At 46.7% G+C, this 22055-nt stretch overlaps 1 long non-coding RNA gene across 2 annotated transcripts; it reads right to left on the bottom strand.

Annotated features, from left to right (window-relative positions):
• Positions 1-7589: 7589 nt before the first annotated feature.
• On the bottom strand, positions 7590-21937 carry LOC308498276. Of its 2 annotated transcripts, none has more exons than XR_013993450.1 (5): positions 21841-21937; positions 21066-21207; positions 11728-11832; positions 10644-10737; positions 7590-9872 (listed from the first exon to the last, which is right to left on the bottom strand). It is a non-coding gene; the product is annotated as an uncharacterized lncRNA (long non-coding RNA). The 2 variants fall into 2 exon arrangements; XR_013993451.1 differs by having other exon boundaries at positions 11749-11832; positions 21841-21922.
• Between the last annotated feature and the right edge of the window lie 118 nt (positions 21938-22055).

The raw sequence follows: 22055 nt of genomic DNA, 5'->3' as shown, positions 1-22055 counted from the left end.
TGACCTTTGCTTCCCTGCGAGGGCATGCCTAGAGGACAGATGTTGAGAATTGGGAGGGGGAGGGGGGGAGTGGGCCTGGGCCTGGGAGCTCTGCTAGCCTCTCCCTCTTTCTTTCCCTCTTTTGTGCAACGAAAGTCTGAAGGAAAAGGGACTTGCCATGGGCCACACAGCAGGGGCCCATATCTGTCAGCCCAGTCTGTGTTTAATTCACTTCATTTTCCGAGTTCTGAGGACGGGGCTGGGGATTCCATGCACTCAGAGGGGACCTTGGTTTTCTCCAGGGCTGTTAGCTCACTGGCCTGACCCTTCGTGGCCTGTGGCATTGGGGGTCCTCTAGCAGAGAAGGGCTGTGCTTTGGGAGGTTGGGCTCCTCCGTGCAGCGTCTTTGGTGCCTGTCTTGGGAGGCTGTTAGGGAAGGAGAGGACCCAGGAATCTGGCCCAGAAAGAGTTAAGCTCACCTGCCCTGTTGGGCTCCCATCTGCAGCTCTGATTCCTGAGGGAGCCAGAGCAAATGTGTCTGAGATGAAGGTCTTGCAAACGCTGTGGTGCCAGGACTCTGGGCTGTGCTAGGCCCAGTTGGGATGCCTGCAGCTGGCCCTGATTTTCCCTTTTTGTGACTTGGGGCCTGTTTCCTCCTGTGTGATACGGTGGTTTGAAGTCCTCTCAGCTCCTTCTGGAGGGTGGGAGCACTAACCTAATGGCTTTACTGTTTGTCTTTTCTGTCTATGTCCTCACCCCACACCCGTCACTGCTTGACTCAGAAGCTGTGTCTAGAAAGGGAGGGCAGGAGAGGCCCCAAAGCCTCCCTGCGGGGTTGGGGGCGCTGACCCTGGTGTCCCTCTCCGCTCCCTGCCTCACCCCTTCCCCTGAACCCCAGGACTGCACTGGGCGACTTGGGTCTACGATATCCTGCTGATGAACATGTCAGCTCTTAAAGGCACAGGGATGACATCTGCAGCCCCAGCTGGTATCCGCATGTGAAGAGAGGACACAGCACCCCCAGATGTGTGAGGGAGGAGGAGCCTGGCCAGGCACAGGCCCTGTAGGTAACTGGGTGTCAAGTAGTGGGTTGTCTGGACCCCAGAGGGAGGGTCTGGGAGGAGGGGCTTGATGGTTGTGTTGTGCCAGGAAGAGGAGGGTGTGGCTGCCTTCCGGCTCGCACCCCTCACCCCAATGCTGTATTTGGATCAGCTGAGCGCTTGTCTAGCAAACAAGGCCTTACTAGCCTGCAGCCCCTCCTAGTGCAGGTGGGGAAGCTGCTCTGAGCCCCACAGCCCCCACTGGGTCCAGGCCGATGCCTGACCTACTTTAGCTGTGTTGGAAGCCACTGGGTCTTCCTGAGGTGGTGAATTATTTAGCTGGGGCGTCTGGGCCTTTCTGAGAGGGGCTAAGAAAGCTACTCCATAATTTAAAGGCTCCCCCCCGCCTACTCTGGCTTCCCTGGGGGGCCTCCTTCACGCTTTACTGAGCAGGGCCCAGGCCTGGGTCTGAAAGCAGGAGCGGGGAAGGGGAGGGAGGCCCTGTAGCCATCCCAGAGGGGCTCGCCAGCTAGACGGGCCTTTTTCACAGAGAGGCCTCTGCAGAAGGGCCTTAGTGGACAGTCATGTTTGGACTGAACTGTGGAGTTGATGAGCCTCAAATAGCTAAAGGGCTTCCTGGCAAGGACACAGGAAGGCTAGGGTCACAAGCAGCCAGGTCCGGACTCCCCATTTCTATGCTTTTTTCCAGAAAGCACCTTATTCCTTTCCAGAGGTGTTTAATCCTGATCTGATGACAAGTGGACTTTCTGAAAAGGATTTTGGGCACCTGGAAAGAAGCAGGGCACTTTTGCTCGGGGGTTCCTTCCCAGCAGCACGGAAATCTGCCCCCATGGCAGAGAAGGCATCCTCATGAGTGCCGGCGCCTCCCACCCCTTCACACACACGAGGCTGGTGCTAAGAGGATGCTTGTCAATGCCCAGGCTTCGGGGCCCAGGCTGCTCCTGAGCTCTGGCCTGACACCGCTCTGCCTCCTGGGACAGAGATGATTCTCAGCAGCTTGACTGGGCCATTTCTCGCCAGCATTTTTAGAGACGTAACTTTAATTTTGCAGCTTTCCCAGGTGAGCAGGTTCCCAGGCCTGCCTTTGGAGTCTCTAGGCTGTGTGTCCTGACATTGAGCTTTCCTGAGAATCAGTGCAGGGTAAAGGTTCAGGCTCCATGGGACCCCAGAGGTGTCAGGAGGGACTAGGCGCCCCCATTCCTCACCCTTTGCACCCTGCCTTGCCTGCCATGCATGTGCCCTGCAGAACTCCATTTTTTGAAGCCTTATGTAAAGCCTTTTTAATCTCCAGGAGCCCTCTGTCAGAATGCAAGTATCCCTGAGAAACTGGGTAAAGCCCCTCAGGGTAAGATTAAGGAAAGTGCCAGAAGGGTACCCTGGAAGGGAAAGGTGAACATGGGGAAAGAAAGACTTTCCTGCGAAGTATTAGGAGGAGGGAGCTACCCAGCTGCAGCCTTCTCTGCATCTGTCCTTGCTAGGACTCCCCCTATGGAGCTCCCCTCGTGGGCCACCTCTAGGAGGGCAGGCCCTGCTCCCTGGCTGTTCCCTCGGGAAGAGGAGAAGCCACAGAAGCTGAGGGCCCAGCCTTGTGAGGGGAAGGAGGCTGGGCAGATCATTGCCCTGGCACTATTCTGGGGCTGACAGGAAAGGGGCATGAGCTCCAGGCATTTCCCCTGGGCCTCCTTGACCCTCACCCAGCCCACCCACACCCACTGGTCAGTGTGGACAATATCCGGGTGCTCCCTCGCCCTCTGGCTTGTTTGGGTTGGGTGAGTAGGAGCTCCTGCAGGAGTTTAGAGGGAGGTCAGTGAGTGAGGCCAGGTGCCCCTCAGCCGTTATCTTCATGACCTTAGAGCAAACCACTTTGCCTGGTTTTCCACGGGCCCTTGACCATCAGAATGTAGCATGGAGCGTGTGGAGTCCAGCCCCCTGTCCCATTTTACAGATGAAGTTGAAGCTCAGAGGGGAAATGGTTTGCTCTACTCACAGACAATGGCCAAGGCGTGCTCCACTCTCCTGAGTCCAGTCCAGCTCCTGCCACCACCCCACCTGGCCATTCCAGAAGCACATGCACACCCTCTAGCACATGAGCAGACAGGCAGCAGGCACAGGATGACCACAGGCTCGGAAGCCTCTCCCAGCAATTCCAGAAGCCAGGACTGTAGCTCGGGGTTTCCTGTCAGACCACACCCTGGCCTGGTGTCTTCCTGAGCCATTGGGTGCTGCTCCCTGACTAAGGGACAAAGAGAAGGCCCTCAGTGACCTGTCCAGCTGCAGCCCAGCACTGTGCAGGCTCTCTGGCCATTTAACCTAGGGTCACTGGGCTTGCAGGACCCAAAGGTCCTCAGTTTATGCAAGAACCAAGACAGTGTATCTCCATTTCTGCCTGTGCTAGAGAAAATGCAACACAATTTAAAAGGAGGCGTCTAAGAGGTAAGGAATGGTAGTATCATTTCATGAAAGCCCATCTTTTCTCCTCTAAATGTGTATATATTTTTCGTGAACTTGTGCCCTTCTCTCACAGGGTTATTGTGAGGCTTACTGATAATACAGGGACGTGCGTAACACATAGTAGGTGCTCAATAAATGTTTGCTATCGTTATCTTAAACAGAACATTTTCATGTTTCTCATGCTTAACATTTGAAATTAAGTTGATCCTAATTTATGCGCTCCTTGGTTATTTTTCCAATGGCTCAATAGTCCTCAAAAGGTTTTTCACCCCTCATTCTACCTGGAGGGGAAGTGGAGTGAGGGCAGGGGCCCAGGAATCGTAGGGAACATGTACAAGCCTCCAGAGCTGGCTTTGGCACCTTGGCACCTTTGGATCTAACCCTAGCCTTTCGAGCCAATCATTTGGGATTTGAGTGCTGACAGTAGTAGTATCAGGTTGGTGCAAAAGTAATTGCAGTTTTTGCAATTATTTTAAACCTTTTAAACCGTAATTACTTTTGCACCAATCTAATAGTAATACGTATATGCTGCTTTACAGTTAGTTATCTGTGGTGATCCTCATAAAAGCCCTATGACATAAGCAGGAAAGGTATTAGTATCTACTTTTTGTAGCTATGGAAACCAAAGTTAAAAAGGTGCCACAGAAAGCAGAAGGCTCAAACCTAGCTTTTCTGGTGTCCCCTCCAGGGTGAAATGATTCTCTGGAGCTCTGAGTCACAGGGTCCCACCAAGGCCGGGCTTCCTGGGAGACCAGAACCCGTGGTTACCCAAACCTCTCTAGTAACCTACTTACAAAATAGGCCACCAACAAAAACCAAAGGCTACCACCATTGGAGTATGTGGGAGGGAAAAAACCTGGGCACGTGTGATCAGAGCTCAGAAATTGCTTAGGTGGACTCGTTTCCTCACCTGGCCAGAGCAGGATTATACATGTGCCAATACCAGCTGCCTGTGTCTAAGTTAGATGATCTCATTAGAGTTTGAGAACAACTGCGTCGTCACAATATTGCCTAAATGAGTCATTTTTACTCAGGATGAACTACTTGAGTTTGTTTTCAATAACTGACCATCGTGGGGCTCGGAGAGTAGGAGGGAGCCGAGTCCATAGTCTGTAGCCACAAAGTGCGGCTGTCCCTGATCTTCACTGCTGCCCTGGGGCAACCTGGTCTGGGGAACAGAACAGCCCTCTCCATTTCGTGGACTAGAAGTTTGGCGAGAGGCCTTGAGTAGCCAAGCCAAGGCCCTGAGCTCTGGGTTCTGGTCACTCCAGGGGAAGGACCACACCCACTGACCCCCTCCTTCTCTCTCTCCAGTCATTCTTCCTTCCAGCAAACACTTGCTGAGTATCTGCTCTCTACTGGAGCCTGTTTGGTGCCGAGGTGGGGGCTGAGGCATAGTTTCTGTTCTCAGGGCACAGACTGGGCTCTAGGGGTCTGAGCTGTGCAGCTGCCTAACTAGGCAGTAACTGGGAAGGGGAAGGTTTAGGCGTCAGTGGTTCCAAATGGCTCAATCTCCCCTTTTGTCCCTGGATGCCTTCCTACTGCGCCCCTCCCCTCAAGAGTCTAGACCCGACCATGGGCCCATGTCACTGTGGATCTGTGCTGGGCTTCTCAGAACAGCTCTGCGGGTGTCTTAGGAGGTGGGCACAGAGGGAGATGCACCTACATCTCACCCCAAGGCCACGCCTCAGCTTCCAGAGCAAAACACTCCGATTCCAGCCCCCGGTGAAGCCAATCCCTCACAATAGAGGCTTCTCAGCTGTGCCTGTTTCTCTCTTCAGACCCAGCGTCGTATTCCTGGAACCAGCGGAGCATGCCTCCTGGAAACTAGCTTGGGTCTCAGGGAAGAGACGGAGGGAGAAGCACCATAAAAGGGCACAAGGAGGGAGCAACAGCCCCCACAGCAGTGATTTCCACTAGGATTTTCCCCAAAGACCATATTCCCAAATACTGCTTTGTGTATACTTTCCACGGACGTATATATTTAAATCTCTCGTCTACATCTGCCAGATGAATTGCGCTAAAATACCATTTCACAGTTTCAAAGAACTTTCGTAGTTCTCTGGAGTCCGTGGGCCAGATTCAGGCATTCAGGACCCACCCCCGTCTGGCTTCTGGCCCCTTCTACCCCGGTGCATCCAAGACATTTGCTGCCCACTGTGCAGGGTCTGAGATAATCACAGGGACAGCAGCTTTTTCCCTATGAAACTGAGCATCCTCAAGGTACTGGGACCTCTGTGTAACCTGACCCCAGGTCATGTCCTGATGGATCTCTAGGCATGCTCTGTGACTCCAGGAAGTCCTCTCTCCTTGGCCCCTTGACTGTCCTGCCTTTCCGCATGCTCCTGTGCTCCTATGCCCGATGTTCACCTGTGTTTACATCTCAGATGTCTTGTCTTGGCCCAGTGGTGCCCACTGCGAGGTTTCTGCTCACCTAACCCGGCACTACACAGGTGGCCTGCGATGGGGCCGCCCTCTTTGCAGAGACGGGTTGGGCCGGGTGAGGCTGGGGCGCCCTCTTGCGGTAAAAAATACTCACAAGCCTCACACAGATGTTTTTCCCTTTTGATCCTCCCGGAGGAACTGCCTGGGGCTCCTCCAGGATCCATTTATTCTGGATTGTCTGGGGGCCTGTGTTCTGGATAGTGCCCTTAGAGGTAGAGTCAGCCGTCAGTCACAAACATTTACGGAGCACCTACTGGATTCGTTACATACACAGGGTGACCAAAAAATGTGTAGACATTTTAAGAAAGAAAAACTGTATTAAAATTGTAATACTCAATATATACTGATAACAAAAAATGACTACAAGTCACGTTTGACTTTTGCAATGACAAGAGATGCTCAAAGTGGTTACCATCAGCGTCCAGACACTTCTGATTACGGCGAGCTACTGCTTGAGCAACGTTGACCAAAGTGTCCACTTGTATACATATTTTTGGCACCCCGGTAGATAGCCAGTCCCTGTGCTGGCACTGGAGATACAAAAGTGAATATAAGGCCTTGAGGAAGTTGATTCAACCCCCCAAGTTCACGGATGCAGAATCTTAGCCGTGGCCCTAAAAGGCGAAGAGATGTGCCCAGTCTCATTTGGTTATGCGGAATTGCCATAAAACTCAGGTGTGCTAACTGTGTTTTATGCTGTGTTTCCCCGAAAATAAGACTTAGTTGGACCATCAGCTCTAATGTGTCTTTTGGAACAAAAATTAATATAATACCCAGTCTTATTTTAATATAAGATCCAGTCTTATATATTTTATAATATATAAATATATATATATATTTATATATATAAATATATATATATATATAATAATATATAATATATTATATTTTTAATATAAGATCCAGTCTTATATTTTATAAGACTGTGTCTATAAAATAATATTATATAAAATACTGGGAATATAATATAATATAAATATAATATACTATAATAATATACTATAATAATATACTATAATAATATAATCTAACACTGGGTCTTATATTAATTTTTGCTCCAAAAGATTCATTAGAGCTGATGGTCCAGGTAGGTCTTATTTTCGGGGAGACACAGTAAAGACCAAGTCAGTTAACCCAAACCTCTCTAGTAACCTACTTACAAAATAGGCCACCAACAAAAACCAAGGCTACAACCATTGGAGTATGTGGCACCCTGGCACCTTTGGATCTAACCCTAGCCGTTCGAGCCATCATTTGGGATTTCAGAGTTCTGACAGTGGTAGTGGTATGCCCTAACATCTCGATGGAAGTAGTAGTAATGTGCAAGGAATGGCACAGAGCTTAATAACCACAGTTGATATTCTCAGAGCTTACATGTCTAGTTTCTCTCACATCTGGGAACTCAAATTTGGACTCTTCCTTTTCAGTGCACTGTTCTCAGGTGTCACCAGACCAGTTAGCACTGCCAGGCACTGATCTCATCTGTGTAAACCTTGCCGCTCTCTGCCCAGATTAGAAATTCCTTCGGGGCATAGGTCCTGCCATCATCACTCCCCATGTCTAGGGCATCTGGTTGTACCTAATACATGCCTGCTAACTGGCTACATACATGCCTACTAACGGGCTACTTCATTTTTAAAAAATTATTTTTTTCAGTTGACATTCAATATTATATTAGTTTCAGGTGTACAGCATAGTGGTTAGACACATACGTAATTTATACAGTAATCCCCTGATTAGTCTAGTACCCACCTGGCACTATACATTCTTGTTGTAACAGTTTGACCATATTCCCTATGCTGTACTTTACATCCCCGTGACTATTTTGTAACTACCAATTTGTGCTTCTTAATCCCTTCACTTTTTTCATCCAGCTCCCCCACCCCTCTCCCCTGGCTATTTCGTTTTTGAAACACATTGCAGATAAGTTTCTTCTCCTCTCTAGACATGTGTCCTCATGGGAACACAACCTTGATGGATGTTCCCACCCTGTGCGAGCGATCAGAGCTATTCGAAGGTGCGATGAGCTGCCTCACAGCCCATGACTTTCTTGTGCCTTTCAAGTATATGCCGGATGATGCTCAGTGAGAATGTTCGGGAGGCAAGTCAAACATGGGTAACTGGGGGCCCCATCCTGGTATTTTTTGACTTTGCTCTCCGTCAAGAAAGGCTGGCCTTAGTGCAGGGGTCAGGGTGATGGGACTGAGGAAGGCGCCTAAGTTACTGGGTGATAGGCAGGGCACCACATGCCCCACTGAAATGGGCATTAGCTTCTCAGCCCCCGCCAGCTGCTGCTCAGCAGGCTGGGGGCCCCATGTGGCTTTGAATTTTCAAGAGAAACTCGACATTCAGATTTTAAGGTGAAAATTCCTGATTTTGCATGTTGACAACTAACCAAAAAATGTAGAAGCAGTGCATGGGCTACAACCAAGGCCATGTGCTATCGGTTGGCATCTCAAAGAATTCCTTCTAGTTTTCTCTCTGTGGTGAGTCTGGAGACCAACACTGGCCCCAGTGCTCGATTACTCCCAACCCCTGGGTACGGCGCCTTCCTCTCCCTCCTTGGTTCCCTTCTTTTTCAACAGAAGCTACATTGGCCATCTTCCCCTCACCACGTCACTGGCTGATCTCCCCATGAGGAACCAGAATGTATCGGCAATGCCTCCACACGCCACCAGGGGGTAGGGTCAGATACAGAAAACGATTGTTTTTGGCTGGCAGAGAGGATACGGATTGTGATCACCCTCTGCCAGGGTTGAGGATCTGTCTTGAATCTAGGTTTGGGGGTTAACAAGACATCTGGGGTCATTTCTTGAGGGTGCAGTGTGGCTTGCCATTCCCTGCCTCATCTCCTGGTGGGTGCCACGCCTCACCTCTGGATCAGAGGAATAACTTTCTACCTGGATTTCCTGCCCTTAGCTCCCCGCTCACCGCCCCCCCCCCCCACAGCACCTCTCATGCTCCCCAACCACCCAGCAATCACTGATGATCTGCCTAAACCTACTTTTCACAGACCCTTTCGAGAGCCTTCAATGGCTTATCATCATATACAACTTTTTAGAAGTTCAGTGTCAAGATGCTGATCCCTGGTAGCCAAAGGAGAGTGGGAAGGGAGGAGCTTTTCCATTATCTCGGTTGTAATTGTAAGGGTGAGCTGTTATTCCTGCTTCATAGCTGAGGAGATTGAAGCACACAGAGAAAAGTGACCACTTTGGCCATCCAGCAGAACTCATGTATTTTCTGACTGTCCTTGCTAGATAGGGTAAGCAGTATAAAAACTTGAAGATATGGTTCCCATACTCAAAGAGACTACAGCTTGTTAGGAAAACATGAGAACATATATGAAAAGGTATTAGGGTGGTGCAAAAGTCATTGCGGTTTTTGCAATTATTTTTAACCTTTTCAGCCACAATTACTTTTGCACCCACCATATAACTAATTCCCAGTAGCTTGTAAATGGATAGAACAAGCAATGATGATAGCAGGAACCCAGGAGAGGGCCCTGGGTCTCCAGGGTAGAGAAGGCTTCACAAAGTCAGCAGTGGTCATCACACTTGGAGATACAAAAAGGCTTTTCTGAGGGTAAGTGACAGGGTTATGTTGAAAGAAATCAATTTCCACATTGAACACATCTTCAGTAAGTAATCTTCCATGCCCGAGAAGACCTCTCCTCCCTCATTTTCACAATTTCTTGTCTCCCTCTTTACAAAAGAAAGGTGTGGTATCCATTGGTACTACTCACCCATTTTCTTTGTTTTCCTGCTTCCAGGTACTTGCCCAACTTTTAGAAGTTAGGCATTGCCATGTGGCTTGCTCTGGCCAACGAAAGATGAGCAAAAGTGTGTCACTTCTGGGTGGAAACATTTAAGAGCCAGTGTATGATTCTCCTCTCTGCCATGATGACCGATGACATTTCAGACGGTGGAGTCTGGATCCCTGGGTGACAATGGCATGGATCAGAACCTCCAACTATATATGTCAACTATACCTCAATTAAAAAAAAAGAACCTCCACTGACCTGCAATGGACATGAATCGTGAGTTAGGGTGCGGGGAGGGGGTAGAGGAGAAAAAAAACCTTTGTTTGTTTAAGTAACTAAGATTTTTTTATTTTTTCTTTTTTTTTTTATTGGGGAAGGGGAACAGGACTTTATTGGGGAACAGTGTGTACTTCTAACACTTTTTCCAAGTCAAGTTGTTGTCCTTTCAATCTTAGTTGTGGAGAGAGCAGCTCAGCTCCAGGTCCAGTTGCCAGTTCTAGTTGCCGGTTCTAGTTGCAGGGGGCGCAGCCCACCATCCCTTGTGGGACTCAAGGAATCGAACTGGCAACCTTATGGTTGAGAGCCCACTGGCCCATGTGGGAATCGAACTGGCAGCTTTCGGAGTTAGGAGCATGGAGCTCTAACCGCCTGAGCCACCGGGGCCGGCCCTAAGCAACTAAGATTTTGAGCTTGCTTGTTAGTACAGCATAACTTAGTTTATGCTATACAAAGGACTTACCTCTTGCCCATCCTAAATGTGACTTTGCTATGTTGCTTGTGTAAAAATCTCTGGGGCTCCAAACAAAAAAACAATTTAAAAGAATGATTTCAATATTGAGAAAGTGAATAACTCCGAAGGACTGGGTAATACATCCTTTTGCAAATCATAGATTTCCCAGTATTTTGCTTTCAACAATTGAAGGAGGTGAAACAAATTCAGTTGTTACCTGCTGGATGATTAGGTGGTATTGAGTGACTCTGCCAGAACTTCTTCCATTCCCGTGTGCTTATTTATATGAACAAGATTTCTCAGCTTAATATCTATAAAAATGAAATGTGGAAATACAATTAATGCTGATCACTGTCTCAATCTAGCATGTACATATCTATCTCAATATGAGTTGTATTTCCTATAAAAATTTACTTCTAGTGTTTAATAATTCTCTATCAACATTTGCAATATGTTTATATTATTTTGACAAACAGTGAACTAATAATAATTGTAATGATAGGTCAATCCAGAAGAAAATTTTAAACTCTAGAGCTTTATGGACACAAAAAAATAAGAAAAAATAGTTTTAATTCATATGTATACTTTTATGGCAGATAAGTATGGTTTGATGATCAATAAAATATTTCCAAGCATAAACTTTATATTACATTAGGATAGCATTATGTGGGGGAAATGGAAAGAAAATGTGAGTTCAAGGAGAAAAGTGCAATGATGCAAATTTTCCTTTGTTGAGGAAGAGCTTGTTTATGTATTTTGCAAATGGTTGATGATGGGTATCAAATCTCTGTGATTCCACTGGATACATTTAATAAGTTTTATTTTAAAATGTCAGTATTTCCAATACACTAGAAATCATGTCCTTTGCAAGTATTTAACCCTGGTTGGAAAAACATTTTTAATTTAAATTTCAAGAGAATACAGTTTTTAAAAATCAGCTTTATTGAGGGGTACATCATTTAAAATTTTGTTTAGGGTGTGCTTGAGCTAACTTATTGAAAGACTACTGCCTTGGGGGATGGGCTGAATTTGGCTTGGTAGAGGAGAAGAAAGGCATTCTGAGTAAAAAGAAGAGAGAGGAAAAAGGTATGGAAGTGGAAATAGGGCATGTTTAGGGAACTGTGAATGGACCAGTTCAAGGTGGGGAGTAATCTGAGATGAGCTGGAAAAGTAAGAGTGAGACTAACACTTATTAGGCTAAGGCATTTCTGCTTCTTAGTAATTTTAATTATGTAGGTTATGCATGACTAGAATCTCTTTGTAAAAAAATAAAATTTTATGGATAGGTTTGGGACCATCACCTTTGTTTCTGGTCCCCTTACCATCTCTCCAGAGGTGACCTTGATTTTCAGTGTTGGCTCCTTCAGATGTGTTTCCATGTATTCCCATGCACATGTTGCGGGTCTCTGCATGAGAGAATACGTATGCTATGAAGTTTCGGCTTTATCACCGAAACTCAGGGTTATTACTAGCAATGTGAGGCTGGGGGATGAGCTGGGGATTGCTCCAAGACATTACTCTTTCATGCCTTGTAACTGGGATTTGCTTACTGAGAAAATGAGAATTGTGATTTTGGGGTGAGGGAAGGAGTTGGGGTAATTTTGGCACAAAGCCTGTGGCATAGTATTGTCAGAAGGTGGCATTAAGTGCCATGTCTATGGAAGGTAGAGGGGATGGGGCAGAAAAGGTGGTGGGAGGACACTAAATCCCATCTTTATTTGCTGACAAATACACCTGGCTGAGTAGAAACATTCTCTTTAGAAACCTGTTGCCCTCTTGGTTTCTTTTATGCCATCCCTTTTGATAGAGACAAGGGCACAGAAAACTATGTAATCATCACGCAAGTGTGATGAGCAACAGCAATTGATACTTAGCCTCAGTGCTGAATACAATGGGGAGTGGTGGAGACTGTGGCAAAATGGACAACCCAAGCTCTTTCTAAAAGGAGCAATTTTTTTTTTTTAATTCCAACAGCCTATTGAAGGGAGCAATCTTACTCATCCAATCAACTGCTGTCCTGGTGGAATATGGAATCAACATTAGCCATGTCTTCTTATTTTTCAAGAGACTATAGAAATTGGGAGTTTTGTGTGAAATCTTTCAATATTAGCGCAAACATTTCTTAAGTGCTGTGCTAGCCAAACAAGGCATGTGGCTGCAGGATGGGCTTGGCCTGTGGGCTGCTAGTTTGTGATCTCTGCTTTAAGGCTTCTTGCCTGACGGCAGGGCCCTGGACCATCATATAATTTCTTGGCATGTCGCTTGGCTCTAAGGTCTATGTCGTTATGAAGGATTCTGGGTTTCTTAGATGCTGTGGGAATGGCTGACTTCACTCCCGGTGTCTGGTTCCCACTCCTTTTCCAACACCTAGCTAGTAGTAATAGAGTTCTGCCAGGAAGCTGGGAGCTTAGCAGAAGGTTCCAGAAGCATCCTCATAATCCAGGAAGTCAGCCAATCTAGATTCACTAGAAGCCAAGAGTCCTCCAGGGAGCTGGACCTAAGGTCCCCAGTGTCCTTCTCTCAGGCGCTGGGGGTGGGTTCATAGGCCTCTCCCAGGGCAGAGCCTAGTGGGAACATAGACTGGTGACTATTTCTCAAAGGGCTTTGTCCTGTGACTAAAGCCAAGCAAGGCAGTCAGACATAAATGAAAACACATACACACACTGTCCCCAGCACTTCCAAGGCCTTTTCCCACGCGGTCGCCGGGCTGCCGGAAGGGCAGCTGGTCATGGGAATGGACCCGAGGCTCCCTCCTCCACTGGAAGCTCCACCCTGCTCCATTTACTCCTGGCCATGCAATTCCTGGCCCTCTCCACCCGCTTACTACTTCCAGGGAAGGAAATAGCTGAACAATGCGGCAGATCAGAGACCGGGCACAGAGCCCAGCGCCCAGCACTGGTCCTTGGCAGGCTGTGGGCTCCAACCCCTGGCTGCCCGACTCCCACCGCACATGCCTCCCTTTCCCTTGGTTTCTCTGAAGGTTGGCCCTCCTCAGACCTTTCTCCCTACCTTCTTGCCATCCTTTCGAAACTTCAGATGGCTGACAACTCTGTCCCCTCTTCCTAGGTTTGCCCCTACCTAACTGTGTGGTAGCCAGTGGTGAGTCCACTCCTGCTTGGATGTATTTCCTAGTCTGATGGGCTGCAGCCAGGTTTTGATGGAGAGTTTGTTCTATGGGTGGAAGAAAGGGTCACTTTTTTCCTAAAGCTTTTCTCCTGAGGTGAAAGCCACTCATGAAAAGGTAGCCGATGCTGGAACAGTCCACCTCCGCCCTGAGCTCTCCTCTCTTCTGGGCGGAGCCATCTCGGCTGGGCAGACGGGGATGGAAGTGCTCACAGGACTGTGCAGCCATTCTCAGAGGAACGGAAAGGAATCGCTAGTCATTTCCAATTTCTTGGGGCTGGGAAGTTGGTGGGAACCATTACTTTTGTTTTTCCTGTTGTTCTAAAATAATGTTCTGCCCGGGGCCGGAACCCCACGCCCCCGGCAGTCCAGCCCCTCGCTCGTTCTGGTTTCTAGTGCTTTCAACAGCTCTGCCTTCCGCCAGGCATTTCCTGCCTTGGGAGCCAAGGGCTGTGCAGGGCTCCTCACACATCTTTGCCACTTCTAAAAGCCCACTCCTCTCTTCTCCCTGGACCGACTCAGGGAGTGGGGAGTAGGATGGAAGCCAGACCCTGCGAGGCGGCTCCCTGGACAAGAGGCCACCCCTCATACCCTTCTCCTGCCACACCCAGTGTGGTTCCAGCGCATGGATGAGATGGGTCCTGAAAGCCAATCTTTCTCCTGATGTTTCGTTTAACCCTGTAAGTGATTTCTGCCCATGTAGCTCGACCATATACAAGTGATCACCTGGAAATCTAGAAAGTCTTGAGAGTGGGAAAAAGCCTTCAAGGCCTGCTCCCAACCTCAAAATTTAGGTGAGAAACTGAGGCGCAAAGAGCACATGTGCCTTGCCCAAGATCAACAACCAATAAAAGGGGGGACAACTGGGACTTTCAGGTTTTCTGACTCTTAGGTAATGTCCTTCTGTAACCAACGATTTCCAAAAGGCATCTTTGGCGTAACCCTGGGAGGGAACAGAAGAAAAAAACATCTATTTCTTGGTGTCCTGATCTTCTTGCGTGGGACTTTTACAACCTTTCTTTTTAATCTCTCTCTCTCTTTTTTTTTTTTTTAGTAACTCAGGCTCGCTCCATTTCCACCTTGAAAAGGTGGTGTTTGAATTGTCTTTGTTCTGAACAAAGAAGCTAATGCTAATTCTTCTACATTCCCGCACTCTCAGGCTGAGCAACCCACTTTTGCACTAATTTCCACCTGCATTTGCTTCCTACTTGTTTCATACATGTAAATCATGTCTCTCCAACTCTACTGTAAACATTGCCTCATAAAATTATTCACTGGGGTGGCCGGTTGGCTCAGATGGTTAGAGCACAGTGCTCATAACACCAAAGTCGCCAGTTCGATTCCCACATGGGCCAGTGAGCTGCGCCCTCCACAACTAGACTGAAGGACAACAACTTGGAGCTGATGGGTCCTGGAGAAACATACTGTTCCCCAATATTCCCCAATAAAAATTGAAAAAAAAAATATTTATTGAATTTTACAATTGAAAAAAAAACATTCCAACATTCATTGAGTGCCTACCATGCCCCAGACTCTTTGCTTCTCACCCTTATGGAGCTTTTAGTCTAAAGGATGAAAGATGCTATGAACAAGGAAAGAACTGACTAAATAATTACAGACGTGACAGTTGCTGTGAAGGAAATGCCCAGGGTATAGCAAAGCTCCCAGGGCTCTCTGGGGAGGTGGCTTTTAGGTGAGGTCTCAGGATGGCGAGCCAGCCTCATGCAGATCTGGAATGAGCATGGTCCAGGCCAAGGCAATAGTAGGAATTAATGTCCTGAGGCAGAAAGCAGCTTGTCATGTTCGAGACCCTGAAAGGAGGCAGAGTCGCTCCAGGAAGGAGAGGGAAATGGGCTGCAGTTGAGGGTAGGAGGGCTCAGATCCTGCAGGGTCTCGTGTGCAGAAAAGGTCAGGAGTCACAAGTGAGGTGGGGAGCCATTGGCGGTTCAAAGTACCACAGTGATACAATCTACATTTTTAAAATACTTAAAATATTGATTACCCTGTCTGTTTTGAAGGGAAGGACTTGGAATAGGGCAAGAAAGGAGCCAAGTCGACAATTAGGAGGCTGCAGTCATTTGAGCAAAAGATGGTGGTGGATTGGAGCAGGGTAGGAGAGATGGAGAACAAATATATCCATTCTGGAGACAGAAATGACAGGACTTGTTCTGATAGGTTAGATGAGAAGGGAGGAGGGGTGAGGGAAAGAGGAATTCTAACAACACCTATGTAGGTACCTGCCTGAGCAGCAGATGGTGATGGGGTTGTTTCTGGAGATGGGAAAGATAGGGAAGGACCAGGTTTGAGGGAACAGGTGGAATCAAGGGTTTGGGTATGTGAGGTTACAGCCATTTAACAGAGATGTCAGGCCGGCCTTGTCATGTGTCATGTCATGTGGCCTAGGTGTCTATAGCTTAAAGGAGGATTCTAGGCTAGAGACACGGAACCATTAGACCATGGATAGTATTTGAATTCAGGGGAATGAATGAGATCATCTAGGGATATAGAGAAGAGTTTCCAGGACAGGAAGCAGGGGAAATTCAACATGTAGAGGGCAGTAGAATTGGTGAAAGTGGAAAAAGTCATTGAAAGCAGCAGCCAGGGAGCCACTCAGGAGAGGACATTGTCATGGAAAAGAAGACAAAAGTGCCCCAAGAGGAAAGGAGTAATCAACTCTTCAACATTCCTGAAGTCAAACAGTAGGACAGAAAGCCAACTCAGATGTAAGCAGCCTGTGGGTAGTGGCAGGCGGATGTGAGATTGGCTGGTTTAAGATTTGTTGTTGTTGTTGCTACTATGATGTGTTTTGTTTTTCAAATTTTTATTATGGAAAATATCAAACATACATAAAGGTTAAAGGCATGATTCAACCAATCATCAACTCATAGCTACTGGTTTCATCCATATACCCTCCTCCAGTTGGTTCTTTTGGAGCTAATCTCAGGCATATCATTTCCTTCATAAATATTTCGGTGTGTATCACTAAAAGATAAGCATTCTTTTTTTAAACAATCAGACCTAAAAAACTAATAATTATTTCTTTTTTAAAAATTCAGGTATCCTTGACACATAATGTATTAGTTTTAGGTGTACAACATAATGCTTTGATATATGTATATATTGTGACATGATTAGCAGAGTAAGTTTAATTAACATGTCACCATGCATAATTACAGTTTTTTTTCTTTTAATGAGAACTTTTAAGATCTACCCTCTTTATAACTTTTATATATACAATAGAGAATTGTTAATTATAGTCACCATGCTGTACATTACATCCCCAGGACTTATTTTATACCTGGAAGTTTGCACTTTTTGACTACCTCACCTATTTTTGCCCACCCCCATAAGTTATTTCTTAATTATTGGTAAATCAATGTTCAAATTTCCCTAATATATATTTTACAGTTGGACTCACCATCCAAAAAGTGCCACTGGTAACATTTGGTGGATTAAATCTATTTGAATCTACAGATTCCCTCCACCCTTTTTGGTGAAGAGCGATTTTTGTCCTTTAGAAATTTCCTACATTCCAGATTTTGCTGATTGTACTCCTGTGGTACCATTTAATAAATTCCTTCGTCTCCTTTTATTTTCTGTAAACTGTATTTCGACATAAAGGCTTGCTCTGATTCAGGTTAATGTTTTTGTCTAGAGTACTCGACAGGTGGTGATGGAGCCTGTCATCAAGAAGCTGATAACCTTCATGTGTCTCTCTCCTTTGTAACATCAACAGCTGTTGGTGGTCATGCTCTCATTACGGGTTTGTAAAATGGTGATGTTCCACTATTCCTTCTTCATTTATTACCTAATTGGTTCCCTTGAGGCATGTTTGTAAGAAAATCAAGGGGAATGCTTGTTTATTACTCTTACCAGTTTTCAGAATAATTCTCTCACATCAACGATTTTGTTAACCTGAAGTGCATACAGTTCATGTAAGAAAGACAAGTTAAATGCTTGACTTGATTCCCTCCCTTAGCAGTTTTCAGAAAACTGAGGTGGTTTCTTCGAACTCTCTAAAGGTGGTCAGTGACGGTTCTTTTGGTCTTTTATGTCTCCGTTCTCTCTCTTTTTGAGCGTAGTAAGCACTCATGAACTTTATCATTATAAATTAGCTTTTGTCAGATCTTTTCTGGAGAACAGATTTTTATAGAGACAAGGGGGACTGAATTTACATTTATGGAACATTTTCTAGACATTGGGCTAGGTGCTTTCACATACACTATTTTATTTAATGCCCATGGCAGTCTTAGAGGGCAGGCGCCATGGTGTCTATTTTTCACTGAGGAGACAGGTCCTCAATAGCCAAGTGACTAGTCCTAAGTCATGCAGCCAGCCAATGGCCAAGCTCAGGTTTGTCTGAACCACATGGCACCATGTAGCTGTTTTGGATGAGATCCTATAGACACTGAGTCCCTACATGGGGCCTACTGATTGCCCCTCCAATCTCCAGCTTACTTCTTGTCATATATTCTCCTCAGTTACCTGTTTTGGTTCCCTTGAGTTTGTCCCTCTCATATTTGCACAAGCAATTCCTAGAGATAGCATTCTCTTCTGTCCTGTAACCTAACTTATAGCTTTTTGTTGTTGCTAAATACATTTTTATTATATTTACACATGTGATTTTACCTAAGTATAAACTTATCACATTATATACATATACATATATGTATATGTACATATATATGTATAATTGCCATTATATATATGTAATTTTTTTAATTAAAAATTAAATTGAAAATTGCTGACTTGTATTCCATGGTATGGATGTACCACAGTTTGTTTAACCATTCACCTACTGAAGCACATCTGGGCTGATTTCAATTTTTGGCTATATGAATAAAACTGCTATAACATATGTGTCCAAGTTTTTTTGGTGAACATAAGTTTTCATTTCTCTTGGATAAATGCCCAGGAGTGCAATTCTTGGGACATCTGGTAGTTGCATGGTTAGTTTTTAAGAAACTGCCAAACAGTGTTTCAGAATTGCTGTGTTATTATTTTTTAAGGATTGGAGAGCATGTTTGTGTGCTGAAGGGAACGATTAGATTGTAGGAGCCAGGTTCTTGAAAAGAGGAGAGGGGATGGGCTGTAGCGCATGCCTGGAGCATACAGCTTCTGTGGAGGTATTACCTGGTCTTTTGTGGGGGAGGGGGGCACTTCTCAGTACCAGGAGGGGCGAGATACAGGTGGAGAGGCAGATAGGTTTGCAGGTTGTGTTAGGAATGAAAGAAAGCTCCCCTTTGCTTCTATTTCCTCAATAGCATAAGAGCTAGGGTACACACACACACAGACACACACACACACAATCATGTTGTACACCTAAAACTACTTAATACAATGCTCTAATTATATCTCAATAAAACTGGAAAAAAACCATAAGAGGCTAGGTCATCAGCTAAGATGAGAGGGGTAGAGGTTTTGCAGAGAGAGAATAAGTGTATAAGTTATGTTAGAGAGTGGAAAAGCAAACTCATGGGGAAAATGTAGTAGGAATTCCCAGGAGGCAGTGTTGAGAGGCTGTTTGAGGTGAGGATCATGAACATGGAGTGAAGATAATTTGCCTGGTGGTGTGATTTTGCTCTAACAAAAGCACCGAGAAGGCAGATGGATTTATCCAGAGTAGGGGTTTTGCCAGGCAAGTACCAAGGGAGGTGATAATGATGGAAAACTGGGGCTAATGAATGAGAAATTAGTGGGGTCAAGGGTTTCAGAGCTCATGAGAAGGGTCAAAGAATGACAGAGGGAGGCTTAATTAAGGAAAAGGTTGTGGTCAGTCTATATATTGGAAGTGGGTGAAAACAAAGTTGAGCGTGTGACTACAGGAGTGAGCATCTGCTGTGGAGTGCGGAAAAATATCACTGGAGGTGAGAAGGTCAAGGAAGTGAGAAGAGGATGTTGGAGAGGCCATCACATGGATGCTGAGATCGCCAAATAAAATAACATTTAGGGTGGGAAAGAGGCAGTGAGCCAAGAGCCAAACTGGGGGTTTTATAGGAAGGAGGGGAAGTGCTGTGGGAAGGAGGGTTTTAGAAATGGCATTGGGGATAGCAGAGGACTATACTGACTGACTCCCTGACGCCGAGGTACCTGAGAATGAGAGGAGAACAGCATTCACCTAAGAGGGCTGCTAAAGAAGCGGTGTGTCTGTAGGGGATGGCCAGGTGTCAGGTCAGCCCTGAGAAAAGGCTGAGGATACGGAAGAATTTGCTGATCAAAGGTTGCTGAGGGCACAAGGGAAGGAAGTGGCTGGGGGCAAGGGAGCTGGGAGCAAGGCAGGCATATTGTCAGTGTGAGGACAAGTATGTAAGTGATCGTGAAGGAGACAGAGCTCAAACCTGTGGTGATGACGGAGATAAATAGGGATGGGGAAACGATGGGGATACAGCACTGTCCAGAGCGTTCCGTGTTGTTGGAAAATCCGCACTGTGCAATACTGTAACCACCAGCCACTTGTGGCTATTAAGCTGATGAAGTGTGGCTAATGGGATTGAGGATCTGAATTTTTAACTTTATTTCATTTTAATTAATTTAAATAGTTGCATGTGACTAGTGGCTATCATACTGGACAGCACAGGTTAGAGGAAGGTGGCTCCCCATTTTTGTGATGCTTTCATTTGCTTGCCAGGTGGCCATCAGGGTGGTTACCCCTGCAAACAGCAAGCTGTGGCAGAGACCTTCTCACTCCTCTACCATGTGAGTCTAGACAAAGCACAGGATCAGACAATTTGAACTCTACCACTTAACTAGCTTTCAATTAGAGCAAATAAATTAACTTGCCTGGTACATATAAATACTAGTTGGCAAAATCTCCTTGAGGTTCCATTATTTTCATCTGTAAAATGGGAGTGGGGAGCTGTTGTAAAAATTATTGCTTTACCATGATGTTCGATAAGTGGTCACTATTATTGACATAGATCTTGATATTTGCTGATCGATTGGTTAAAAACTGCCCTTCAGGCCAAAAGATTACTTGTCCGGAGATGGGCTAGCCGAAACGGGCCCTCCCTGCTACCTTTGAGGGCCAGGAAAATCGCCCAGGTCTCTGGGACTATGAGATAGGGTGGGTTGGGGCTGGGTTTAATTGTCCAGTTCTGCTACAGGAGGTACTAATGAAAGAACATAGCTAGCTGGGACTTGGAAAAGTAGGGGGAGCCAAGGGGACAAGTTGGAGGACCGAAAGTGAGCCGGGGTGTGGGACCAGCCTTGTTTAAGTATCTAGTGATATTCTGGTATCATTTACCACTTCCATTTTTGCTGAAAAGGTCTTAGTTTGGCAGCTGCAAACTTTCTTCCATGCCCACATCCCCATCATCTAAAAACCAAAAGCGTGTTGTCTGTCAAGTAGCGTGATGGTGTCCTGAGATGGTTCTAATGTGGGACATTTGTGATTTGGGGCTATTGTTACACTGGAGGTCGCAGTGGTCTCTGATCTGCAGTGTTTGTGATCAGCCTTTCTGCGATCACTCATTCCCTCGTTGCTTTCTCTGTGGTCTCCCGCAGACCCAGCACTTACCTCATATCGTATTGTGATGGCCTCTCTGTGTCTCTCCCTCTGCCCAGATTGTGACATAGGAACTTTGCCTAGTTGGTCATGGAGTATTCCCGGACTCCGGTCGTTGCATGGAGCACACCGTAAGTAGCTGCTCAATAAGCATCTGTTGAATAAATGAACAGGCTTCGAGGTGGCAGTGCTTCATTGTGATGTAAAACAACGTGACCTCTGCTGTTTGCCGTCGGGCTTGACCATGAATAGAGTCGGGAGCTTTGATGATTGTGATTGTGGCCTGCAGGGAGTGTGACGGGAGAGTCCCTGCACCAGGGACCGTCACTGATCTGATCTGTGGGAAGGACCAGCGCGGACAGCAAGTGGAGGTGATGTCACCCTGCGTGATTGGGATCTAAAGTGCCTCTGAACGAGTCAGTGATGGCTTCCCCCGCGGCTGTCAGGTGACTGTGATGCCGACCCACAGAGGTTTGGCTTTCGGTGACCGCCAGCCAGGGTCAGGCCTTAACTATTGACCTGAGATGCGTATCTAGGTCCCGGCTGACAGCTGAGGGTATTGCCCCGCAGTGGGAGCGGAGGTAACTGAGGTCTGTGGGCTTGGGCCTAGTCTGGGAATGGCGCTAATACGTGTCTAGTCCTCTCAGAATTTAGATTTTGTTTTAATAAAATATCCTCTCAGGGCCTACAAAAGACACAGTCCTGCTTGGCCCCACGCAAACAAGGCGTAGGGACGAAGTCTAGATCGGGTCAAAGCTCAGTAACCTCTATTTGAAATACAACGCACCTCTGGGCAGCGCCGCCACAGCCACGGCCACAGCCAACTCCCCAAACTGCTCCTCATCCGGACCCTCGCCCCGCCCGCCGCTACCGGCGCCTGCTGCGCCTGCGCGGCGGTGGGGCGGTACTTTGCCCTTTGTTGTGGGCCCCAGTTTCCCAGGACACCGCGCGGCACTGGGGTGGGGCTATGCAGATGAGCACTTGGGGGCGGGGCGGTTGCGG

The sequence above is a fragment of the Rhinolophus hipposideros genome (genome assembly GCF_964194185.1).
Source record: "Rhinolophus hipposideros genome assembly, chromosome: 5".
Lineage (NCBI taxonomy): Eukaryota > Metazoa > Chordata > Mammalia > Chiroptera > Rhinolophidae > Rhinolophus > Rhinolophus hipposideros.
Note: the sequence above shows the minus strand (reverse complement) of the source record. Positions and strands in the feature narration are given on the sequence as shown.